A 21,903-nucleotide genomic window follows, 5' to 3' on the forward strand; every position below is an offset into this window, starting at 1 on the left:
CATGTCTTAAATTGTACTGTGTTACACGGGCGATACAGCTTTGGGGTCTAAAATAGCAAAGCAGAAAATCTGTCATCAAAATGTCTGTGAAATGCTGAAGCTTCCTGGCCCAGTTTGAAAAGAAAAAACACTAGCCCAAGACGCCTAAATTAAAATCGCTACCTAACAGCAGGTAAACTGTTGCCTCCATCCATATTTCCAAAGCCCCTTACTAATGGATAGTAAATTGAAAGTTATATCTCTAGCCCTTTATAAAGAAAGCATCTCGCTAATACTGTAATCATTCTGCAGCCTAACAACAGAGGAAATCATGCCATAACAAATACCCCGTTACTAATGGCAACATTGATTTCTGCAATCAGCCATTAAGTCTCGAAAATGAAAGACAGTTTGAGGCACCTCAAGGCACTGTGTTGCCCACTGTTAAAGATGTGGTAGCTCACTGTTGAGGGTCATTTTTTAAAAGTTTTTTTTTCCTTCTCGGTTTCGATGAATATTTCAGTATTGGAGGCAATGCCCTGCTACAGTTGTTAAGTAGATGCCCGTTTGGCTTTGTTGCTATTGTCATGCTTCAGTATACCTTTCTTCTAGGGCAAAATTAGTGTTAAAATAAAGTGTGAGTCTGCTGGCTTATTACAAACCAGTAAAGAATCGTTAAGACACATAAATCTGAACTGCACATTCCAGAGATTCCGATGGCAGTTAATGCCGCTGCTTAAATACCCATGAAACACACTGTCTACTGCTGGAGTCCTGGGCTCGTTTGCGATTTATTTCTGGTGAGACGCTCTGGAAGAGTCGGACCAGGAATGTGGGCACCTCGGAGCGGGGGGCCACACTGCCGGAGTGACCACCACACGGAACCTGCCGGGTGCAAGGGAGGGGCTTCAAGTTTCACGGCCCCACAGCGGGAACTCTGTAAAGATGGATCTGGGCTCCGCGGAGGCAGCAAACTGCCAGGCGTCCCACTGGCAGGAGGGACCATTCCCGGCCTCGCTTGAAGAGGGCCCGTCTTCCGGGGAGTGTTGTCTCACTGCTTTGGATTGGGGACCTTCCCAGGGCAGCAAGCAGAGAGCACACTGGCTCTCCTAAGTTTCTGGAGTGATGTGGAGTTAACACTGACAGATTTTCATCCCTCTCTCAGACCTGCTGAAATGAAACGGTCTCGGCAGAATCTTCCAGCACCAAATGTTCGGCTTTATTAATGACGTGTTTATCGTGTTTTCTCACCTTCTGGCCAAGTGATAGCCTCATGCTATTCCTATCTCTGTTGCTTCCATATCTCTAAATACTCTGTTGAAAAAACCCATTTTGCTTAAAAGAACCAACTGGGCTTATGACTCAAAGGAGAATTATACTTGAGTTTCGGTTATCTTCTTACTTGTATTTCCCTCACTGAAGTGTTTTACAATTGTGAATGCCGATTCTTTTATTTCTGGTTGACTTCTTTGTTTTCTTCATATTCAAATTAGACCCTTTCATAATTTTCTAAGTAGGAAAATTGATGGCATACCAATATGTAGGCCAGATCAGCTGCAGGCCTGGGGCGTTCAGGTTTTCCCAGGATTACAACCCTTAACCAAATCTGGTTAGTCTTCCCTCTTGTTTCTAACAAGTGTGACTTGTATAAAGTGTGATTAAAATAAGCATTTACATAAAAATCTTGACACAATAGCTATTTTATTATTACCTGTTAGAGAGAAACCTGCAAGGTGAAGGGGAGGAAAAAAAATCTTTAAGCCCTTAAGTAAAGAAAGGAGTACTTATTAAGGCTTCTATTAAGAAGTAACTGCAAAACACGGTTTTACAAATTTCTCAGACTGCATAACAATGTCGCAAAACTTAATTTGCATCACTTGATTCTTTTTTTGTTGAAAACTGGGTCAGTAGGGCCTGAGAAACTATTTTTTCAGATCTTAACCAATGAATTCTTCTTTATAAATCGCTGCTCTTAACATGATAGTAGTTCTGAATTCATCATAAAAAACCTTTTTACAGAGAACCTCTTAGAACAGACCTCCAGAAGAAGGCTTACAATGAGTGGCAGAGACGTCCTTTGTTATCTGATGTAATTCTTTGCAAAGGAGGATTGGGAACGGAGTGGCTGTTTAAAAATGTCTTGCTCAGACCGAGACGAAGAAGGGGTCAAGTTTGCAATCAAACAGTTATTGCGAGATGGGTGACTGTCAGTGGCTGGGCTAATGTGGGATGCAGCTGTTTGTTATGTGAGCAAAAGAATGTTTGAATCAGTGAACATGTGAAAATGATTCCAGTGAACCAGAAAATGTGTTTGTTCTTTGGCTCTCCAAACTGCTGAGAACCAAGCTTAAGATCAACTGTGAAAACTAGGACCTTTGACAAATTGAGAGGTCATATTTTCTAACAGAAAACGGACAAAACTAGTCACACAGATCACTTCCCCATCTTCCCCCGTTGTTTTATTTCTGTTGTTGTTGATTTGACTTACCAATAATTTCACGCCATCGTAGATGTCATTTCTGCCTCCGTGTACAACGCAAAGGGAAACTATTTGGAAAGCGGCTTATAAATTTTACTCTTTTATGACATTGAGAGAGCGGGCGGCTGTTTTGATGCTCTCTCCTTTCTGGCTTGCGTGCAAACACTCCAGTGGCATTAATCTCTGCATCTTTCCCTAAAACCTCGTCTAAGACTGTGCTGGGATCTGAGCTTCACTCTGAGTCAGAAAACCACCAAAGTTCTGTTTCTTTAGATTTTGCTTTGGAAATCACGCTCAGAATAATTAAAACTTAATGTAGTAAGAAACGATACTGTTCATTATATCCAACAGGGCAGTTACCTTCCACATTCCCCATAATTTTGGAGAGGGGCTAATTGAAGTGTTGATGGTGGGAAAGGCGTAATTGAATGCGTTGACCCTCTGTTCATTACATAAAGCCGGCTAAGTTACGTGATCAATGGAGAGCCAGGGAGAGATGCAGAGATGAACGTATCGTTAACCCTGCTACTTCTGCTGTAATATTTTGAGATGGACAAGGATTATTTGATCAGCTGGGCTAGAAGCCTTGTTGGTCTTCTTTTGTTTCCCGGGCTGCATTCCTGAAATGCTGGGTCTCCATCCTGTGCAGGCCCATTGACCACAGCATCAAAGGCCTTTATCCAGGGCTCCCTTGCACTGACATCGGGTGTAGAGTGATATGATAGATTTTCTTTCTTTTCCACCTCTTTTTCTCACGTGGCTCCTCCTCCCTGCCCCCATTCATGATAACCACAGCCTGCTCCACACAAACAAATCCAGGCACCCAAAAGAAGGAAAAAAAGAAAAAGACAAAATTTAAGTCTGAGGATTAAGATCTTCTTTTTTTTTTTTTGCTTGTGCATTCCAATTGTTCTTAAAATATTTGGCAATGTCAATTAGTAACTGAGCAGAGTTAGCTGATGAACACAATTTTCCAGTAGACTGAGCACCCTATTGTTGCCGAGCGAACAGCAGATTTCTGAGGTCATTATCATTCGCTGGTTGCTTGGCCCAGCTGCTTCCTGCTGCAAAAGCCAAACTTTATACTGGAGCTCGGGGATGGCGTGCAGCAACAGGGGGCTGGGCGGGGGAAGAGGGGAGCTGGCTGCAGAGCCGAAGACAGTCATTATCAGCAGAGGAAACAGAAAGTAAAAGTTTCCAGGCAATTCCAGGAAAACTGCCCCATCAGGCTTCTCCCTCTGTCGCTCTCCAGCACCTTCCACCTCCAGGCGGGGAATTAAAGGGCCAGGAGACGCCCCCCGGGCATTGTGGCGACTAACCTCTTTGCTGTGCCGGACTTTGCAAACAATAATCCTGTTTACAAATTTGCCTAAAAATTGTTAACCCAGTCTAAGGCAAGTGAGTGATTTCCTCATAGATAGACTCCTTCATTTTTATTAAAAACAGAAAAAAAGAGAACAAAAACAACTCTTTTTTTCAGATGAAATTAGTAACTTGAAATTAGTAAACTTGGGGTGACAAACAGGGAACGTGATTTCATTTTCCAGAGGGACTTTGGAGCAGATAATAATCTGAGATTCCTTGTAAAATCAAATTTAGTGCGGAATGCCCCCCCTTCCCTTTTTTCCTCCCCACTCTCTGCCTTCCCCACCCCCTAATTTGGGAGCTGGTTCAGTGAGATGAAAAGCTGCACTTTTTTAAAGCTCAGCTGTTGAAACCAAGCACCATATGCAGCTCTTCCGCCCTGACACGGGGTGTGTGCAGGCGGCCGCCGGGTTTGTGGGGATTTACGGGGCTCGGCTCGTGTGTGCCGAAGCCATGCCCGGGAGGACGCCAGTGCCGTGGCCCCTGCCTAGACAAATACGCTGGCCAGGCTCAGGCTGACGCCTGGGTGTGTCAAATGGGGCAGAGGCTGGAGGGCCTGTGACCTCCCTCTGGTCTCTCACCCTTCCTCTGGGTCTGGGGGTGGTCTGCCCCGCGGGGCATGTGGTGGAGCGGGGACAAAGCAGCCCTCAGATGCTGAGTCGCGTGCTCTTCCTCCTGTCCCGGGAGCCAGACGCCTTCCAGCAGCTCCTTTTTATAGACTTCCCATCACTGCGTGCACTTTGATTATCTTGTGCCCAGAAGCAATTATTTGGGAACACTCAGCACCCCTCTGGGGCTGTTGCCTCTCTCTCCCTGTTTTGCGGGCACCTCTACCTCCCACTTCCAGGGGGCTGCCGATGGCGCTGTCACTTAGCATTTCAGAAAGAGAAAGTGTACCAGCTCTAAAAGTCTTCAAAATGGAAGTGTGACACAAAGACGTGGGACATAAAACCCCAGAAGCTAAGCCTCCTCTGCACTCCCGTAGATTCCCAGGACACCGTTTTGTGTCTGCGGGATTGATTCCTGGCTGCAGGGCCACTCAAGGCCCCTTGCCTCAGCCTGTCGGTCTTCAGGAGGGGGCCGTGTGGCCAGGGGCCCCCTCGAGTGCCCGGGGCGCCGCGTTCCTGACCCGAGGGCTCTGAGAAGCCTCAGGTGCTCGCCCGCTCCTGTACGCACGTTAACGCAAGGAACAGAGACGTTCATTTAACTCTACATTTAATGGTAATGAGAAAAACACAGATTAGCTGAGGACAGCTTACAATGAGGCAAAGAATTAAGCAGTCCGTGTTCAAAATAGACATGAAGCATTAGCTGCATGAGTCCCGTGAACTGGAGGTTCTGGGCTCAGGTCCGGCCACCACCTTGGGTATGTTGGGGCTGGAATTCGCAGTTTGCTTTGCAGATGGCCACAGTGTGGCCTCTGCTTGATGATGTGGCCAAAAGCAGGTCTCATGAGCTTCCAGAAGCTTCCTTTCGCCCACTCTCTTGCTATGCCTTCAGGTGGCTGGATGGTCCGCCCACCGTCAGCCCTGCCCACGGCTGCTTCTGCAGAGCTGGGCCAGCCTCTGTTGGGGGCAGCGTGGGTCCTCCTGTTCAGCCACATCCCATCTCTACCAAGTAGCTTATTCCTTTGAACCCCTTCTTTGGCACGAAGCTTTGTGCCCCATTGATAAGAAGCAGACTTCTGAGAAGGCAAAGCAGGAAAGCCTTCCTTGCCTTACATCTCAGCCATTTCCTAGGTCTGCCCTCCTCTGACAGAAGGTTCTGTTAAGTGGCACTGATGTCTTAGAGGGGTGGAGATGGGAGCAAGCGGCAACAAGCCCCTGTTTTACTGGGCCTCAAGATTCCACTGGATTCTGGAGGGAAACTACTGGGATACTTGGGGATCTTGACATGGGGAACAGAGGGAATCCTGGGCAGAGATGTGTGCTGGGGGCATTGTGCAGCGTTCTGAGCCTGGGAGGCCAGAGGAGGACGAGCAGTTAGCTCCTCTAACTGTCGAGCTGTTCGGAGCGTTGATGGTAGGGGTGGAGAAGCACCTGCAGAGATCAGGAGATTGCATTTGTGCAAACATCCCAAATTCGTGATGATTGGGCTGGAACCTTTGCCATCTGCGACCCTTGGGCCTGCTTGCTGCCCTTCTGGGTTCCTCACTTCCCTCTGCCTGCTTCTCCTCTGTCGGCATCTGACAGGCACGTCCCTCCGCCCTTGTGGATGGGGCTGGCATGTTGTGGGAGGGGAGGGGGGCTCCGTGCAGCTTGTAAATGCAGAGAGGAAAGGGGGCCCTCCAGCATGGTGCCGGGCAGGTGGTGGGGGTCTCAGCTCTGCCCAGGAAGTGAGCGCTGCAGCAGCTGAGAGGATCCCTGGGTCCCCCTTGCCTTTTCCTGGCAGGACAGGGCGACAGCAACATTTACTTAAGCTGTGGAGTTTGGCACTGCTGCCTCCAGGCGCCATCTGGAAAGCCCTTCTCAGAAAGCCATGGGCTCTCCCAAAAGAGCTGAGGGGAGCAGGACTTGGGCTGGGCTTTGGGGCTTTTCTCTTGGGTAGGACCTGAGCGTCGAGGCACCTGAGCTTGGCTGGCGGGGCCTCTCTGAGCCACGTTGCTAAAGCAGGTCCCCCTCGGTTTGCACATGGCTTTTCTCTCTGCTGGGGCTCTCCAGCTAATTCTGAGCCAGACCTGGTTTAGCTTCTCTTTGTCTGGAGCACACTCGCTTTCCTGGGGCTCTATTTCTATTTACTTTGTATTGCATTTTGCTTACTCTGTTCACCTAAGTCCTAATATGTCGTGGGTGCGAAGGCATGGAGCTGGCCAAGACTGTCCTGGTTAGTTACTGATACACCCCTGGAACACCAGGGCTTGTTAACATCATGTAGAAATGAATCTTGTGCCTCTAAAATGTGCTGGGGAGACAGGATGGAGAACTCGGCGGCTTGGCTTGTGACAAACAGGGCTGAGCTAAGCACAGAGATTTGCCACCATTCTTTCCCTGATCCACATCTTCAAAACAGGCTGCAGAGCCCCAAAACAATGCGTGTCTGAACACGCCCCACAGCTATGCGATGGGTGGGCCGAGGCACCCAGGGAGCTGGCTGAACACGGGAGCAGTCCGGGCAGAATTCCTGTGCTTGGGTTTGTTTCCTTCTCCTACCAAAAGCAAGTTGTCCGGGTGCTGGCTTCTTGTGGGCCCATCTCCTTGCCGCTGTGAGCCTTGGGGTTTGTGTGACATGTGGCATGTGTCTGAGAGAAGTGGGAGGCACAGCACAAGCTGACTCCTTGGCTGGGCGGCCCACCGTGCCACATGGGGGCTGGCCCTCCTTTGGGGGGTCCCCAGCCAGGTGCTGGCAGGAGGAAGTGGGTGATGTGGGGGCCTGGCTTTCAACGCCTGGTCACTTGCTTTCAAAATGTGGGTCGTTTTTCTGCTTCTCCTGGGAGGCAGGGGACACCTTTGGGAGACCTTTGTATGTTTTACTCTGTGCCTGGTCCAGAACATTCTGCAGAGGAGTCATTCCTTCCCTGGTGGAGGCACCTTGCTGGACTGGAATCTAGGCGGACACCGGGTCCTTTCCTTTTCTCTGACCTCAGCTCCAAAGCCATTTGCTGTCTGATGAAACAGGTCCCCCCACGGGGCTCTCCGCTCTTCCTTAGAGTCACGTCCCGAGACCCTTCCCTCGGTGGCTGTCATCGAGGTTTTTGGATACCCTCGGTTGTCTTCAATCATCTTGAGAGGCGTTTTGGAAAATTTCCAACTTGCTTCTGTTTAGTTCAACATAAAACGTGTGCAGTGGTTGTTTCCTTGAAGATCAAGACACATATGTGTTTCTTTTTATTGCTGAATATATTTTGTTAAATTTGTTGCTAAAGTAGGTGTTTTAGTTCTTTTTAAAGTAATTTGCCCTGAAAAATTGAAGTGGTCCTTCAGCAAAGCTGCCATGTGACACAAAATATTCACTTTTCTGGGAGGAGTGTCCATTCCCAGCTCGGGCCTGATGCCTCTCTGAAATATCCTTTGCTAGTGACCTTGAAACTCTTTCCACTCGGTCTCCCCCAGGAGGGGTGTTTACTGACTTCTTTGCTGCTATTGTTGCTGAATGACATTTTTGTTATTTTTCCTACTATAAAGTAATTCCTGCTCATCTTGGACATTTAGAAAATACAGGTAAATAAAAATAATTTTAAAATATATATTCCCCACACCACTTCTTTAAACGTGTGTCATATATTTTGTGTCGCTGAATAGTCTACACAAAGATCAGCAAACTTTTTCTGTAAAGGGTCAGATAATGAATATTTGAGGCTTTGCAGGCCCTGTGGTCTCTGTCATAGGTACTCAGTTCTGCCATGAAAGGGTGTGATGGTGTTCCAGTAAGACTGCTTACAAAGACAGCTGACAGGGGGATCTGGCCCATGGGTTCTTTTGCAGACACTTGTTCTATAGGAACAGCCATACTTCGTTTTTTAAAGCTTCACACAAATAATATGTTCTTTGAGAAAATACCAGAAATAGAGGGAAGCAAAGGAAAAAATCTCCATCAATCTAATGATTTAACCAGTCCCCTACTGCTGAGCGTAATGAGACTTGCTTCCGTTTCTTCGTTTCTGCACCTGAACCTTTCTGCCCGCCCGCACGCCCCTTCCTCGGTGCACGGTCCCAGCAGCGGGCCCTCTGGTCGCTGGCAGGTGGCCCTGAGGCTGCGGAGGCGTGTTACTCAGCAGGCTGTGCGTCCTGAGGCCTTTTCTCCCAGTGCTGGGGTTTTCCCATGAGAAGATTGCTCCTGAGGTTGTGCCAGAGTCTGTCTCCCTGAGCTGAGTCGCTCCTTACCACCAGGCTGCTCTGTGACTCATTTGCTCATTCATACAGTCGCTCATTTGTTCATTCCTTTATTAGTTCATTTATTTATTCCTTCAAGGACAAAATGCTTCTTAGGTAGGTTGTGCACACCGAGCAGTGTGCTGGGTACCGGGGGTGCAGAGATGAGTGGAGACACATGGCAGCCTCCAGGGGCTCAGAGCCCAGGGAGCCTGGACAGGTCCTCAGCAGAGAGAGAGGGTTGCACGGGAGGGCCTACCCCAGGGGCTACGGGAGCACCCACCTGCCTTCGTGCCCACGTTTGTTCCTGAGGAACCTGAGAGGGTGAAGGAACCTTCTCAATCACTTGAGTAACTCCTTTGGCAGGTGGCTTTTTCCCTGTGTAGAATCTGGCCAATCAGATGACTTCTGGACACCCCAGCTCGGCCGCTGTGCCTGGCTGTCCTCTCTCCCTGGCTGTGAACTGGGGTTGAAATCACTTTCTGGCTACAGGAGAGTCCCTGGGGGAGAGCTTAGCTGGGGCTTTTGAGGAGGGCCCCTCAGGCTGGGAAGGGAGCAGGATCGGAGCTTGTGAGGGCTGGCAGCTGTGGCGTGTGTGGCCGGGCAGTCCACACCACATGGGAGCTCGGCCCTGAGCAGTGGGGGTGGCAGCGAGAGGCAGGATGGTGCTCCACACCCGAAAGCCAGGGACAGGTTCCCGGCTCTGACCACCCTGTCATTTTCGTCGGCGGTCATGAGCCAGGGGAGGGGCACGAGTCAGCTGTCGGGTGGTGTGGACTCCCATCCAGATCCTGCAGGTAGAGTATCTGAGGACACTGGGAAGGAGGGCTCGGCTTTGTCCATGTGACCCAGACTGACCTGACTCAGAACCGTCCATGCCTGCCCCGCAGAGGATCAAGTGAGTCATAGGGGGCTGGACCCCCACTGTGTGTCAAGCGTCCATCATCAGTAGCATCAGTAGAGGGTGGCGGGCATTGTACATAGTACCAGTTTTCTTGTTGGGTGGTGGGACGTGAACTGAACGCAGACCCCCACGAGGATGGGTGGAAACAGTTTCTTCTGGTGCACATCAAACCTCAACTGCCCTTTTTTTTCTGTGGAGTAAAACATTATAAGCCTGGCTGTTAACTCAGAGGCAAGTGCATTTTCTGCATTTAAGAAACTGCTCGGTGCAGAGTGCACACGTGGGCATGGAGCTCGGCCACGCAGGCGTCTTCAGGGTTGGGCCACCCCGCGGGGCTGGCTGGCCCTCTTGCTCCCCTCCCTGGCCTCGCGCTTTTCGTCTGCACCACTGGAGTAGGGGTGGGAAGTCTGGAAGGCTCTGAGACCCCTTTCGTCTCTTCTTTCCCCTCCTCGCTTCTCCTCTCCCTTCCCAAGTGTGTCCGTGGCCCAAGGGGAGCTTTCCAGAGCAGAGAACGAGGGTCCGTGGGGTCTGAGGATTTCGTGGATCTTTGCTGATGTTTGTGTCTGAGCCTCCAGCCGCTGGTGAGGGGCCCGGTGTGCTTGGTGGGTGGGGGGCTGGGCAGACCCTCTTCTATCTCTTTTCCCGCCGGGCACCTCCACACCTGCTACTCCTGTCTGAGGCCTCCGCGCTGTGGAGATGGAGTGCTGCCGCTGGAGGCCAGCCCCTCCGCTCCTGGGGCTGACCTCGCTGCGCCGCCGAGAGGTGGAGAGCGTGGTTACAGCGGACGGCTCCAGTGCTGCCTCTCAGGAGCTGTGTGACCCAGCAAGGCTCCTCAGCCTCTCTGTGCCTCTCTTTCCATCATGCATTTGTCTTTCTATAAAGTGCTCAGCACAGTCCCCAGCATGAAGACATGCTCAATAAATGTCTGTCATCAGGATTATTCTGCACTATCTACAAAGACAACTGAGTGAAAACGAGGAAACGTGGCCAGTTGATTGGTTGTTGGGAGTAACGTGGCACCAAAGGTCTGGCCCCACTGTGCTAGTCTCACTGAATCTGGCCGTCGTTTGCCCATGTCCCCAGTAGAACGGTGGGATCTGTGGGGCTTACTCCACTGTCTTGAACGGAGGATGATTTGGGGCATTATAAAGCAGGGACTCGTGTTGTCCTGGGTGGGCAGCCTCCTTCCTTCATGTGGAGTCTGCACAAGGTGTTTCGGTCTCTGCTCACTTTCTTCACGTATTTTGTTGCCACAAATGAATCTGACTTCAAACTGGCTTTAACTACAGCCATAACCACAAAGCTTCAGTGGTTCAAGTCACTGAAAGGTCTGGGAGTTGGTCTGGCTCTACGTGATGTGGATTTAGCAGCTCAAATGGTATCCGCAAGGACTCCCTCCCCTCCTAGTAGCAAAAAGGCTGCCACAGCTCAGAACTTTCATTCCCATACCACCAAACAGAGGGACACTCTTTTCTGGAAGCCCAGCAACTATCTCTTTGCATTTTATTATATTTTACTATATTGTTCTGCCCATTCCTGAACAGTCACCGTGGCCAGGGGGAGGGGATGCAGTAGCTGGCTCGGGGCTCACTCTTGGCAGGGGATAGGGAGTGTGATCTCATCCAGCTCCATAGCTGAGAGTGGGAGAGAAGAGCTTTCCCACAGAGATTCAGATGGAGGAGGCATGGGCCCTGAGCAACAAAACAGTGACCAAAATGTCACGGCTCCCAGGTTGTGCCAGCTGCAGAAGCATTTGCTCTCCTGTTCAGAACATCCAAGAGATGTCCCAGCCTTCCTGTGGGAGGTGTGTAAGGGTCTGTTACTGTAAGGAGGGTCTGCCCAGCTGCTTCCTCTGGGACTTTCAGAGATAAGACTGTCCTGCGAGGAGAGCTAGTCCCTTGGTTACCATCATTAGGGCTCCATTGCTGCCTCAAATCTCTTTGTGTATATGGAGCCTCATCATAGTCTGGAAGTGACAAGGGCCATCACCGAAGTCAGCTGACACGTCTCCCATCTGTCCACTGTACGCCCAGGGCCATTTCCCTGCCACATTAGCAGAGGGAAGGGGCCCAGAGAAAGAGAAAGTGCACCTCCGCTCTCGAGGAGCTGGTCTGACTTTGGGGAATGACCATGCATAAAGAGGGTTAGAGAAGCCAGGAGCAGCCATGGTCACCTGCACAGGTGTGGCAACCACGTCGAGGCTTTGCATGGCCAGCCGTCCCGGCAAAGGAGAGCCCCCTGCTGTGTCCTCCCACCGTCGCCCTCTCCCCAGGTAGAAACACAGGGACAGACCAAGAACGTGCTCTTGTTTCAGCTCGGCAAGGACATGGCAGGAGTCGAGACTGCAGGTTCCTGCTGAGTGGTGGTCACCCCGGGAGCTGGGCACAGTGGGATGAGCAGCGGGCTGAGCCGAGGGAGCCTGCATAACGGCGCTGGGCCCCGACTTCCTGATTATCGGGCAGAGAGCCGAAAGGTCCACAGAAGGCACCCGGGGAATCTGCCCTCCCAGCGCTTGTCGTCTGGCAGGGGAGCAGTGTCATTAGATGTGTAAACTGAGCCGTGGGAGGCTCTACTGAGTTACGCAGCTGGGAGTGGAGGAGCGGGGACTCGAACCCACGTCTGTCAGACCTGGTGCCTTTTAATTCCACTGTTGGGTCGTGCTGGGAATGGGGTGAAGGCAGCAGAAGGCAGAAGCCCTAATCGCCAGCCCCATCTCCAGCTCCACGCTGGCAAACACCAGCCCTGCCGAGCAGGCTCTTTGTACCCCAGACGAGGTTGTCCTCTCATCTTTTCTGGAAAAGAAGCAAGGAAGGGGGCCAGCCCAGCACTTGCCCGGCTCTGCCAGGACTGCTTGGGACCCACCCCGAGCTCCACACTTAGACTGGAAGTGATCGTCCGAGGCTGTGGTTGCAGGTATCCCCCCAGCCCCTCTCAAGGTCACATGCACAGCAGGTCACAGGTGTCTTGGGACCATGTCCCGGGGGTGCACCTAGTGGCCCAAGACAGAGAGGGTAAGGCCACAGGAGCATGGCCCAGTGGATGGGGCCATGAACCCCGACTCAGGGCTCCCAGCTCTCGGCCTGTGTTTCAGGTTCCTGTCCCTTCCAATGCTGCGATGCTCTGCCAGCGCTGTTTACATGCTCTCCTTTGCAGGGCGGCATTGGAAGGGGGCCTGGAGTGTGTGGGGACAGAGTACAGGCCACGCAGGCAGAGGCTCATCGCGGGCACCAGCCAGCGCTGTCAGTGAATATACTCACTCTCTCCCCCAGTCCTTTTCCAGGAGAAGAGGGGGACATCCCCCACTGGTGAGGAAGAGAAAGAGAAGGGAGGTGTCTCATCCTCCTCCCTGGCCACACGTCCTCCGAGGTGTAAATTAGGAGGGCAGACTTACCATCTGGGAAGCCTTCCAGAAGAGGGGCTGCTGAGTTCTTTGTTGTCGCGCCTCGTGGCATCAAAGGCTGAACCAAGCGGTCACGGCACTGTACACTGGCCACACCAAGTGGAAGGCTCGGGGCTGTCACTCTGCCCTGGAGCCACTTAGGTTGCTCCCAGGAAAGGGCCCCGCTCAGTGGGGGGGCCGAGTCTGCTGCCGTGGGTCATGGAGGAGAGAGTAGGTTCAAACTGCCCATAGCTTCTGGGAATGGAGCGTCCCTGTGACTGTGTGTGAGGGGCTAATGTGTGCCTGAATGGTTGTTGTGTGTGTTGGGATGTGAATGTATTGATATCAGAGTAATCGTGCTGTCCTGGGCTGGTGTCGCTATGTGCACATCTGTAAGGTGACTTAATTTTTTGGATGCACGTTGCTGAGGGTGCATGTGTTGCTTTGTGCTTGCGTGTATATGTTTAAGTGTGTGTTGGGCATGTCTTGGACCACGGATGTGTTGGTGTGGGCGTGGATGTGCACGCACCTGGTATATGTATGGATGCATATACGGGTGAGGGTGGGTTGGGATGTGCATGTCGGTTGTGTGTGGGTATTGGGGTGTGCATTAGGATGTGATATTGGGGTCTGCAACTATGTTGATGTGGCTCTGTGGTTTGGGGGAGTGCATGTTTGTGTGTTGATGCATGTTAGTAAAAGATGTGTGTATTGAGATGTGTGTAATGATATGTGGTGTGTGTGTTGGGATGGGTGTTTGGCTGTATGTTGTGTGGCTGTATGTGTTGGGGAGTGCATTGGTGTGCGTTGGTACAGTGACACATGTTAGTAAAGATGTGTGTGTGTTGGGATGTGTGTATCTGTGTGTGTTTGCCTGTGTTCGTATGGGTGTCAGGGTGTGTGTTGTGTGGGTAAGGATGTGTGTGGTGGGTAGCATGATGACTTACTATTATGTAAGAGGGTCGGCCTCTTCAGGGCACTGTGGCCCTTCAGCCTTCCTTGCAAGAAGAGGAACTGGTTTCTGAGCCTGCCCTGCCGCCTTTCCCGGACCCTCAGAGCGTTGCTGATGGGGGTCTTCCTCCCTCTCGCTAGCTCAGCCTCAGGCGGAGACCTGGCTCCTGGGGTGCAAGTCGGCTAATGCAGAGAGCTTTGTCTCCCAGCGTCAACAGCCAGGCCCTCTGCGCCCTCAGGCTCCTCAGGAGGGAGCTGGGGCTTGAGAGTCCAGGATCCCCCTCTAGAGAAACTCTGTTCTGGAGTTCAGCCAGCCGTGTGTCTGGAGTAGGACTGAGAGCTCCATGAGGACAGGAATTGTGTTGTATTCAGCTGCATTCCCATCATGGTCCCAGGCACACAGCATGGAAGACAGCAGGTGTTGAGGGAATTCTGGTCGATTTATACGGAAGGACATGGAATGCTGTCTCCTAGCACAGAGGGCACTTGCCCAGAGTCATCCTGAGACCCAGTCCTTCCCACCGCTCTCCCTCTGGGTGCCAGAGGACTAAACCACAGCATAAAGCCCGGCCCTGTAGACCTGCGGTGGGGTTCCTGTGAGCTGCTCAGGTCCCCTGCTGCCAGGAGGAGGAGGACCCCAGTGCATAAGGAAGCGCGAGGTCTGAGAAGGGCACAGGGCATATCAGTGCCACTTTGGGAGCAGTCTCGTAGGATGAGTTCAGTTTGCCATCAGTACCCATGGGACACCTCCTCCTTCCCGGAACAGTGGCGACCTTGGCTCTGGGTCCAGCTCCTCCTCCCTGGATGACCATCCTCCATGGGCCTCAGAGCAGTTGTTTCTCCCACCTCCCCCTCCTTGGAGTCCATGGACACAGTAGCAGCCTCACTGACAATCAGCCTGCTGTAGGCCAAGGAAGCGGGGTCCAGCTGTCAACTGTGGCCGCCACCCCTTCAGTCTGCAGAGCATGCAATGGCTTCAGCTGTGTTGCCAACAGCTTATAGGTGATCTTGCAGCCATTTTTGGGTTTATTTGGTCAAGTCTCCTGGCCTCTACGGATAATCTAGGGGCAGGCCTGGGAGGCTGTGGGTGAGCCTCCCTGAGCTCACCACAGGTGGGTCTGCAGAATGGTGCCCCTCATGAGCTGCAGGCATCCAGGGGGGTCGGTCTGCTCAGAGCCTGGGAACACATGGATGCTGGGCCATCGTGCAGCTCAGGACCAAATGGCTTTCATGGCCTCTGTGTGCACGTGGCCTAGGACTCTCCCTTTCCTGAAATTTCAATGCGTGTTCTACTAGCCATTTCATAAAGTCAGAAAGAAAAATGTCAGGGACAACGTGTGGTGGAGCAGCCGTGAATTTGGTGAAAATTCTCCTGAAATTACATGGAGCAGCGAGGCCCCATGCCAGCTCCACCCAGCTTCTGCAGGAAGTTTTTGAAGCCGGGTACTTTGGAGCCTATTGTTTGGTTAGTGGTGGAGGAAATGCTACTCTCTCCGAGATAAGAGCCCTGATGGAAGAACTTGGAGGCTCCAGGAGCCTCAGTGGGGAGGGGGAGCCGTGAGGGGTGGAGTAGGAGGGCGCCATGAGGGAGAGAGCAGATTCCCCCAGGTGGGCTCTCCTTTCTCATCTGAACTCCTAACCGGGGAAAGCAAGGCCCCTGGAGGCTCTGAAGCCTTTGGTAGCTGTGGCTCTTTAGGGGATTGAGATGGAATGCACTAGAATCCTTGAGGGGTACGGGAGATGCCTGATAAAACCAGGGCTGTCAGAGAGAGTGCGATGAGTGGCGACCTATTAGCCTGGTTGGAGCGGTCATTGGAGCAACCAACCTACTTGGCCCACAAGCCCCATGATGGCCTACTTTCCCCTCTTTCCCTTCTCTTACTCTGCTGAGGTCCTCTTCCCTTCTCTCTGTCCTCAGCCCCACAGAGCCAGCCCTCCTGGTGGCCTTTGCACCATCTGTCATCTCTTGGGCCTGCTCTTGACACAGGCTATCCCAGGCTGGTTCCATCTCATCATTCAGATCTCACCTCCTCCATCACTTCCTCCGAGTGACCTTTCTGTGACCCCCGATATGAACCGTCCCTTCCCCAGCCTCTCTCTGGAAGCATTATTCTGTATTATCGTCTTTGAGGCCGTTGGGAAGCCTCGTGCTCTCTCTTCACTGATTTATGTATCCCTTGTGTGCTTACTTGTGGTCTGGTTTAGTCCCCTGGTGTGGGCTCCATGAGAGCAGGGACTTCAGGCCACTGCTGTATTGTCGTGCCCACAGCAGTGCCTGGCACGTGGTGGCAGCCCAGGAAACACTTAAAAAGACCGTTGTGGTGAAATACACATGGCATAAAAGTTACCGTCATAACCACAGTGAGTGTGCGGTTCAGTGGCCCAGGCACGCTCACAGTGCCGGGCGGCCCTCACCACCGTCCGCCCACGGAACTCTTTCATCGTGCAAAACTGAAGCTCTGCGCCCATTAAACCCCAACTCCCTCCCCACCCCCTCCACTTTCTGTCTTTGTGGATTAGTTGACTCTAGGTACTGCAGGTAAGTGGAATTGCATACTATTTGTCCCTTGTAACTGGCTTATTTCACTTGGCATAATGTCCTCGAAATTCATCCATGTTGGAGCGTGTGACGCGGGATTTCCTTCCTTTTTAAGGCTGAATAATAATCCATTGTATGGGCAGACCACATTTTCCCCGTTCATCTGTCCTCTGTCTTTTGGCTATTTCAGTAAACATTTTTGAATAAATGAATGAAGGCTGGGGCATGGCCTCCACCTCCCTTTCACCTGCTCGAGGGGAAGAGCTGTAGTCTTGAGTTCGTTAAGGGAATTCCTTACGTCCTGTGCTCCCGGCTCCCCAGCATATGCCGGGGTCTGGGACTTGGTCCCCAAGGCCCTGAGCATTTTTACGGGAGAGTTCCTGGAGCAAGGATGGGGTTGGCCTGGGCTCAGACCTTGCGCCCCTGGGAGGGCTGGAGGGTGCCCTGAGGGGTTCACAGCTCTTTCACAGAGGTGGGGGCCTGGCCCCTGTCATAGCTTCTTTTCTCTGACGTGGGGCGGGGCAGACGGAGAAGGGAGTGGGTGGTGCCACGCCCTGGAGCTGACACTGGGAGCCAGCTGCGGGCACTGGGCAACAGCATCCCGTGACAAATGCTTAACTGTCCACAGCCAGCTTCAGTTTCTGTCAGAAGCTGAAACTCCAGAAAACAACCAGTGTTGTCTGCTATGTTTTGTTGGAAGTCCAACGTTCTCCCCAAAGCTGATCCCGAGCCTTTTGAAACGGAATCCCTCTCTCACTCCTGAACACAGCCGGGGTTCACGCTGAAATCCGGGCACAGATGGGTCCTTGGCCATCCAGTCTGGGGTGGGGAAGTACGGTGACCGGCTTTGACATCTAAGCGAAGCTGGGCCTGCAGCTGGAAGGGTGAAGGGGAAAGACTCTCAGTGCAGACCCGTCCAGCTCATGGGGAGCGCCCGTGTAGCCGCTGCTGTGTGCATCACGTGCCGCGTGCCGCCCAGGCCAGGGCAGGGTGCTGGAAAGCCCATATCCCCCCCTCCGCTCAGGAAGTCATACGCTGGGTGAGCCGTCCACCCTGAGCGAGGGCACAGAACACAGGTCACGGCTTGTCGAGGGATCTGCTTGTGTGGTGTGGACCCCACAGGGCTGTGCGGGCTGCGGGCTTCTGGATGGGGGGAGTGGGAGTGGGAAGGCACCTGCTGGGAGATGGGATGGAGGAGAGGGTCTCGAGAGGGATGCGGGCGGGTTGGAGAGAGGCAGGGATGCTGGTGGATGGGTAGCAGAGAAGAGCAGGGCTCTGCAGGGCCCGGGCACCAGCGCGGACCAGCGGCCTGGGCAGGGCTAGGTGCACGGCACAGGAGGCAGGGAAGGACGCCTTGGCTCAGCTCAGGCTGAGCTTCCAGGGGATTCCAGGCAGAATTCTATTTGTTCAGCTCTCGCCAGAGAACTTCCAGAGGCCAGAGGAGTGTCCTCACACCTGCCCTGTGAAGATGGGGTCTCTCCAGGCCTCCTGGGGTTTCTCCCTGCCCCGGTGCCTGGGAGGCCCAGACACCCATGACCTGACCATGCATGACTGGGGCAGGCCACTGCAGACCCCCTCCCGCAGCAGGATGTGACCTCCTGTCCTAGTCTGTTCGGGCTGCTGTAACAAAACCCCACAGACTGTACAGAAACAGCATTTCTCTCTCACAGTTCTGGAGGCTGGGAAGTCCGAGATCAAGGTGCCGACAGATTCAGTGTCTGACGAGGACCTGCTTCCTGGTTCATAGATGGCCATTGGGTCACTGTGTCCTCACGGGGCGGAAGGCTGAGGGAGCTCTCTGGGGTCCTTTTTGTGCGGCACTAATCCCGTTCGTGAGGCTCCACCCCCACGACCTGAGCACCTCCCCAAATCCCACCTCCTAATACCATCCCATTAGGGTTAGGAGTTCAACACAGGAATTGGTGGGGGGGACACAAACCTTCAGTCTACAGCACCTCTCCATTGGGCCCCCCAAAAGCAGTGTTGTTGATCAAGCCAGTTATCCAAACACAAACGGAACAGAAAAGAAAATGGCAGGAAACTCCAGCATGCTGTGAGCTTTGTCAGACCTCTGCTTGCCCATTGGTTCACAGGTAAAACCCATCTTCTCGTGGGGCAACATTACAGCCAGTCTGCTAGACCCCACTCCACTTGTGGGGTAACCAACAGCCCTTGGCTGATGGAGGCAGGTCCCAAAGGGGGGTGTCCGACAGGTTTTAATTCATGAAATGCAGCCATGGACAGGCATACCAATTCCAAACTCGGCACCCTGCTCCTCCCGGCGTGCCAGCCTGGCTCACGGCTCCCACGCCCGCCTCCCCACTGCCTCACATGGGATAAGAGAGGGCGCCTCGGGGCCGACCAAGGACGCCAGAGACAGACAGTGGCTGCCTTGGAATCTCCAAGCAGGTTACAAAGGAGATGGAGCAAATTCTTCTTTCCTCAGACTGTGCCCAACCCGCCCCAGATCTTCCCCACACGCTGTTGACTGCTGGAAACCCAACATTTAGCTGATGGGGAAGCAGCCGGAGAATTCAACAGCACCCAGTGGTCTCCAGGGGGAGAAATGCAATAAAAAAAGTGTTATACATGTTAAAGCCACTTTGAAAGTGTGTTGCTGTTTCAAGCTGCCCCCAGGGCCAGCCGGCCTCCTCCCTGGGCAGCAGGGGATGGGGAGTCTGAGGGGGCGGGGGGAGTCTGAGGGGGCGGAGCGAGTCGTGGGGAGGAGGGCAAGGCGCTCCATCTGCCAGCTGCCCTCCAGCCTCCACTTGCTGGCCCAGAGGAACTGCTTCGACTGCACCCTTTTTGGGGGGAAGGTAGTAAACTTTTTATTTTAGAGTGATGCTAGATTTATAGAAGAGTTGCAGGGGTAACCCAGGAGCGGAGTCCCTGTGTACTCACACCAGCTTCCCCTGTGTTAACAATTCCAGGGCACACTTGTCACAGAAATGAACAATGTTAATGCAGTATCATTAGCTGAGGCCCACGCTTTGTTCAGATTCCCTCAGTTTTTACCTAATGTCCTTATTCTGTCCTAGGATCCCATCCAAGATGCCACATTACACTTAGTTTTTTTTTAAATTAATAAATTTTATTTTTTAGAGCAGTTTTAGGTTCACAGCAAAATGGAGGGGAACGTACAGAGTTCTCACTTTCCCCACCTCCCTCCCCGTCAGCACCCTAGTTGTCACGTCTCCTGAGGCTCCTTGTGGCTGTGAGAGTGGCTCAGACTTTCCTTGTTTGGGGCGACCTTGCCAGTTTTGAGGAGTGCGCTCAGGCGTTTTACAGACTGTCTTTCAGTCTGGGTTTGGCCGCTGTTTCTCTCAGGGTGGGCCTGGGGTTACGGGGATTTGGGGGCGAGACGTGGAGGTAAAGTGCCCTTCTCATCACGTATCCAGGGTGCCTGCTGTCAAGCTGACTTGTCCCTGTTGATGCTGACCTGGGTTACCTGGCTGATTTCTCACTGTAAAGCCACACTTCTTTTTTTTGGTGAGGAAGATTCACCCTGAGCTAACGCCTTTGCCAATCTTCCTCCTTTTGCTTGAGGAAGATTGGCCCTGAGCTGACATCTGTACCGGTCTTCCTCTATTTTGTATGTGGGACGCTCCCACAGCGCGGCTGATGAGTGGAGTAGCTCCACGCCCGGGATCCAAACCTGCAAACCTGGGCCACCGGAGCGGAGTGTGCTAACCTTAACCACTCGGCCCCGGCCACACCTCTTTTAGAGGGAGTGAGTAGGCAGGACCAGCTATGTAATTTGCCCGCCTCAGTGTAGAATGAAGACATGGAGGCTGTTGTTCAAAATTATTAAGAATTTCAAGATAGTGATAGCAGAACATTGACCCAAAGTCAGGGTCCTTCCGAGCGTGAGGTCCTGTGTGGTTGCGCTGGCCAGGCTCCCAGGAAGCCGGCCATTTGTATGGTCGGGTCCCCCAGACACCCCTCGAGCCCTGTGTGCACAGGGAGAGGAGTGCCACACCAGCAGTCATTGATCGCTGGGGAGGGCCAGAGGCACTCAGAGCAGTGTGGGTAACACCAGAGTGGATGGAGCGTGTGGGTCTGTCACAGGTGTCTGCGGAGGTCCTGCTGAGGCACCTGCGGGGGAACGTAAAAAAGTCAGCTGGAGCCCCCGCAAGCTCTGCCTGGACAGAGAAGGGTCAGGGTACGCCTGAGGCACCAGCTAGTGGCACACTGAGCGACTCCATACTTTAAAAAAATGTGCTGCCTATATTTTTTTTCAATTTTCTCCTCTTTCTCAGTGCCCAGAGCAGCACTCTCTCCCTGGAAGACCTCAGAGTACTTTATTTACAAAATGCAAAATGCTCCTGTTTATGCTGGGTGGACCGCGGAGCCCCACTGCGGACACCTGGCAACAGTGGCGCCTCTCCTTGCGGCTCTCTCATTCGGAGAGGAGGCCATCTCCCTTCCTGGTCTCAGGTGTGTGCGTACCTGTGGAGGTGCAGACCCGTCGCAGCAGCGTCAGTGCAGCAATGGGAGAGTACAGCTGCCAACCGGCTTCTCCTTGCTGTTACTCACCCAGCTGTTTAGAGAAGGAGAGAGTATTTCTAATCAGCCATATGGCATGGAGTTTTATTTGCCGTGGTAAGTTAAAATGTACATTATTGGTCAGCATCTTGCATGCAAATTTTGACATTGCATTCCAGGAGTACCTGCAGAAGAGAGTGGTGGCAAGTCAGATCTGTGTAATTACATTGCTTCGCAGGCCTGTAACATTGCCATCCCTAACTACGCCCGGTATCTCACCGCCGCGGCTGCCCGGGGATGTTGCTGCACGACTCCTGTAGCCAGAGAAAGATTATGTAAACATGTGATCTCGAAAGTGAATAATGAAGTTGAGTACTTGTTGCAAAAATTAATAAATGGCTGGTTTACACGTGATGGAGGAGTCTCCCGTGTGAAAACGGAATTGCCTAGTGTCGTGATGGATAAATGTCCCTCCAGGCACAGGTGACTCGAGGAAATTCATCCTTTTTCCTATTGATATGATCAAATGGACAATTCCAGTCCATGCCCCTAACTTTCCACTTGACTAACATGAAATCATCACAAATATATCTTTCTCCTCCTCTTTGCCTGTCAGAATCTTAACCCTTGACTCAAAGGATTGCACGTCAGTGGGGTGGGACTATTTGTGGTTTCTGGAATGGTCCATGCTGGCTCATGCTTCTGGCCTTGGCAGGTGCTCTTCCTTCACTCATATCTGTCGAGTACCTACAGTGTGTCCCAAAGTTGTCGTCCACCTAGTAAGTCCACTCTGAGCCTTGCTTCAAGCGCCACCCTCTCCCAGGAGCCTTTCTCTCCATCTTCGTCTGCAGTTCTTCCCTCTCTTGAAAATTAACCCACTGCCCTTCGTGCCCATGCTGCCTTGATGGTACCTACATTTCTGTCTCCTCCTAGGATGGGGACCCATGGAGTCAGACAGACTGGGGTCTAGAAATCAGTTCCCCCATTACCACCTTGTGTGACCTGGAGCAAGAT

At 52.5% G+C, this 21,903-nt stretch overlaps 1 protein-coding gene across 8 annotated transcripts in view; it reads left to right on the forward strand.

Moving 5' to 3' along the window:
- ZNF536 (zinc finger protein 536) overlaps positions 1–21,903 on the forward strand; it is a 420,556-nt gene that overhangs the window by 190,519 nt on the left and 208,134 nt on the right. The window lies entirely within an intron of this gene.

The sequence above is a fragment of the Equus asinus genome, chromosome 26, assembly GCF_041296235.1.
Source record: "Equus asinus isolate D_3611 breed Donkey chromosome 26, EquAss-T2T_v2, whole genome shotgun sequence".
Taxonomy (NCBI): Eukaryota; Metazoa; Chordata; class Mammalia; order Perissodactyla; family Equidae; genus Equus; species Equus asinus.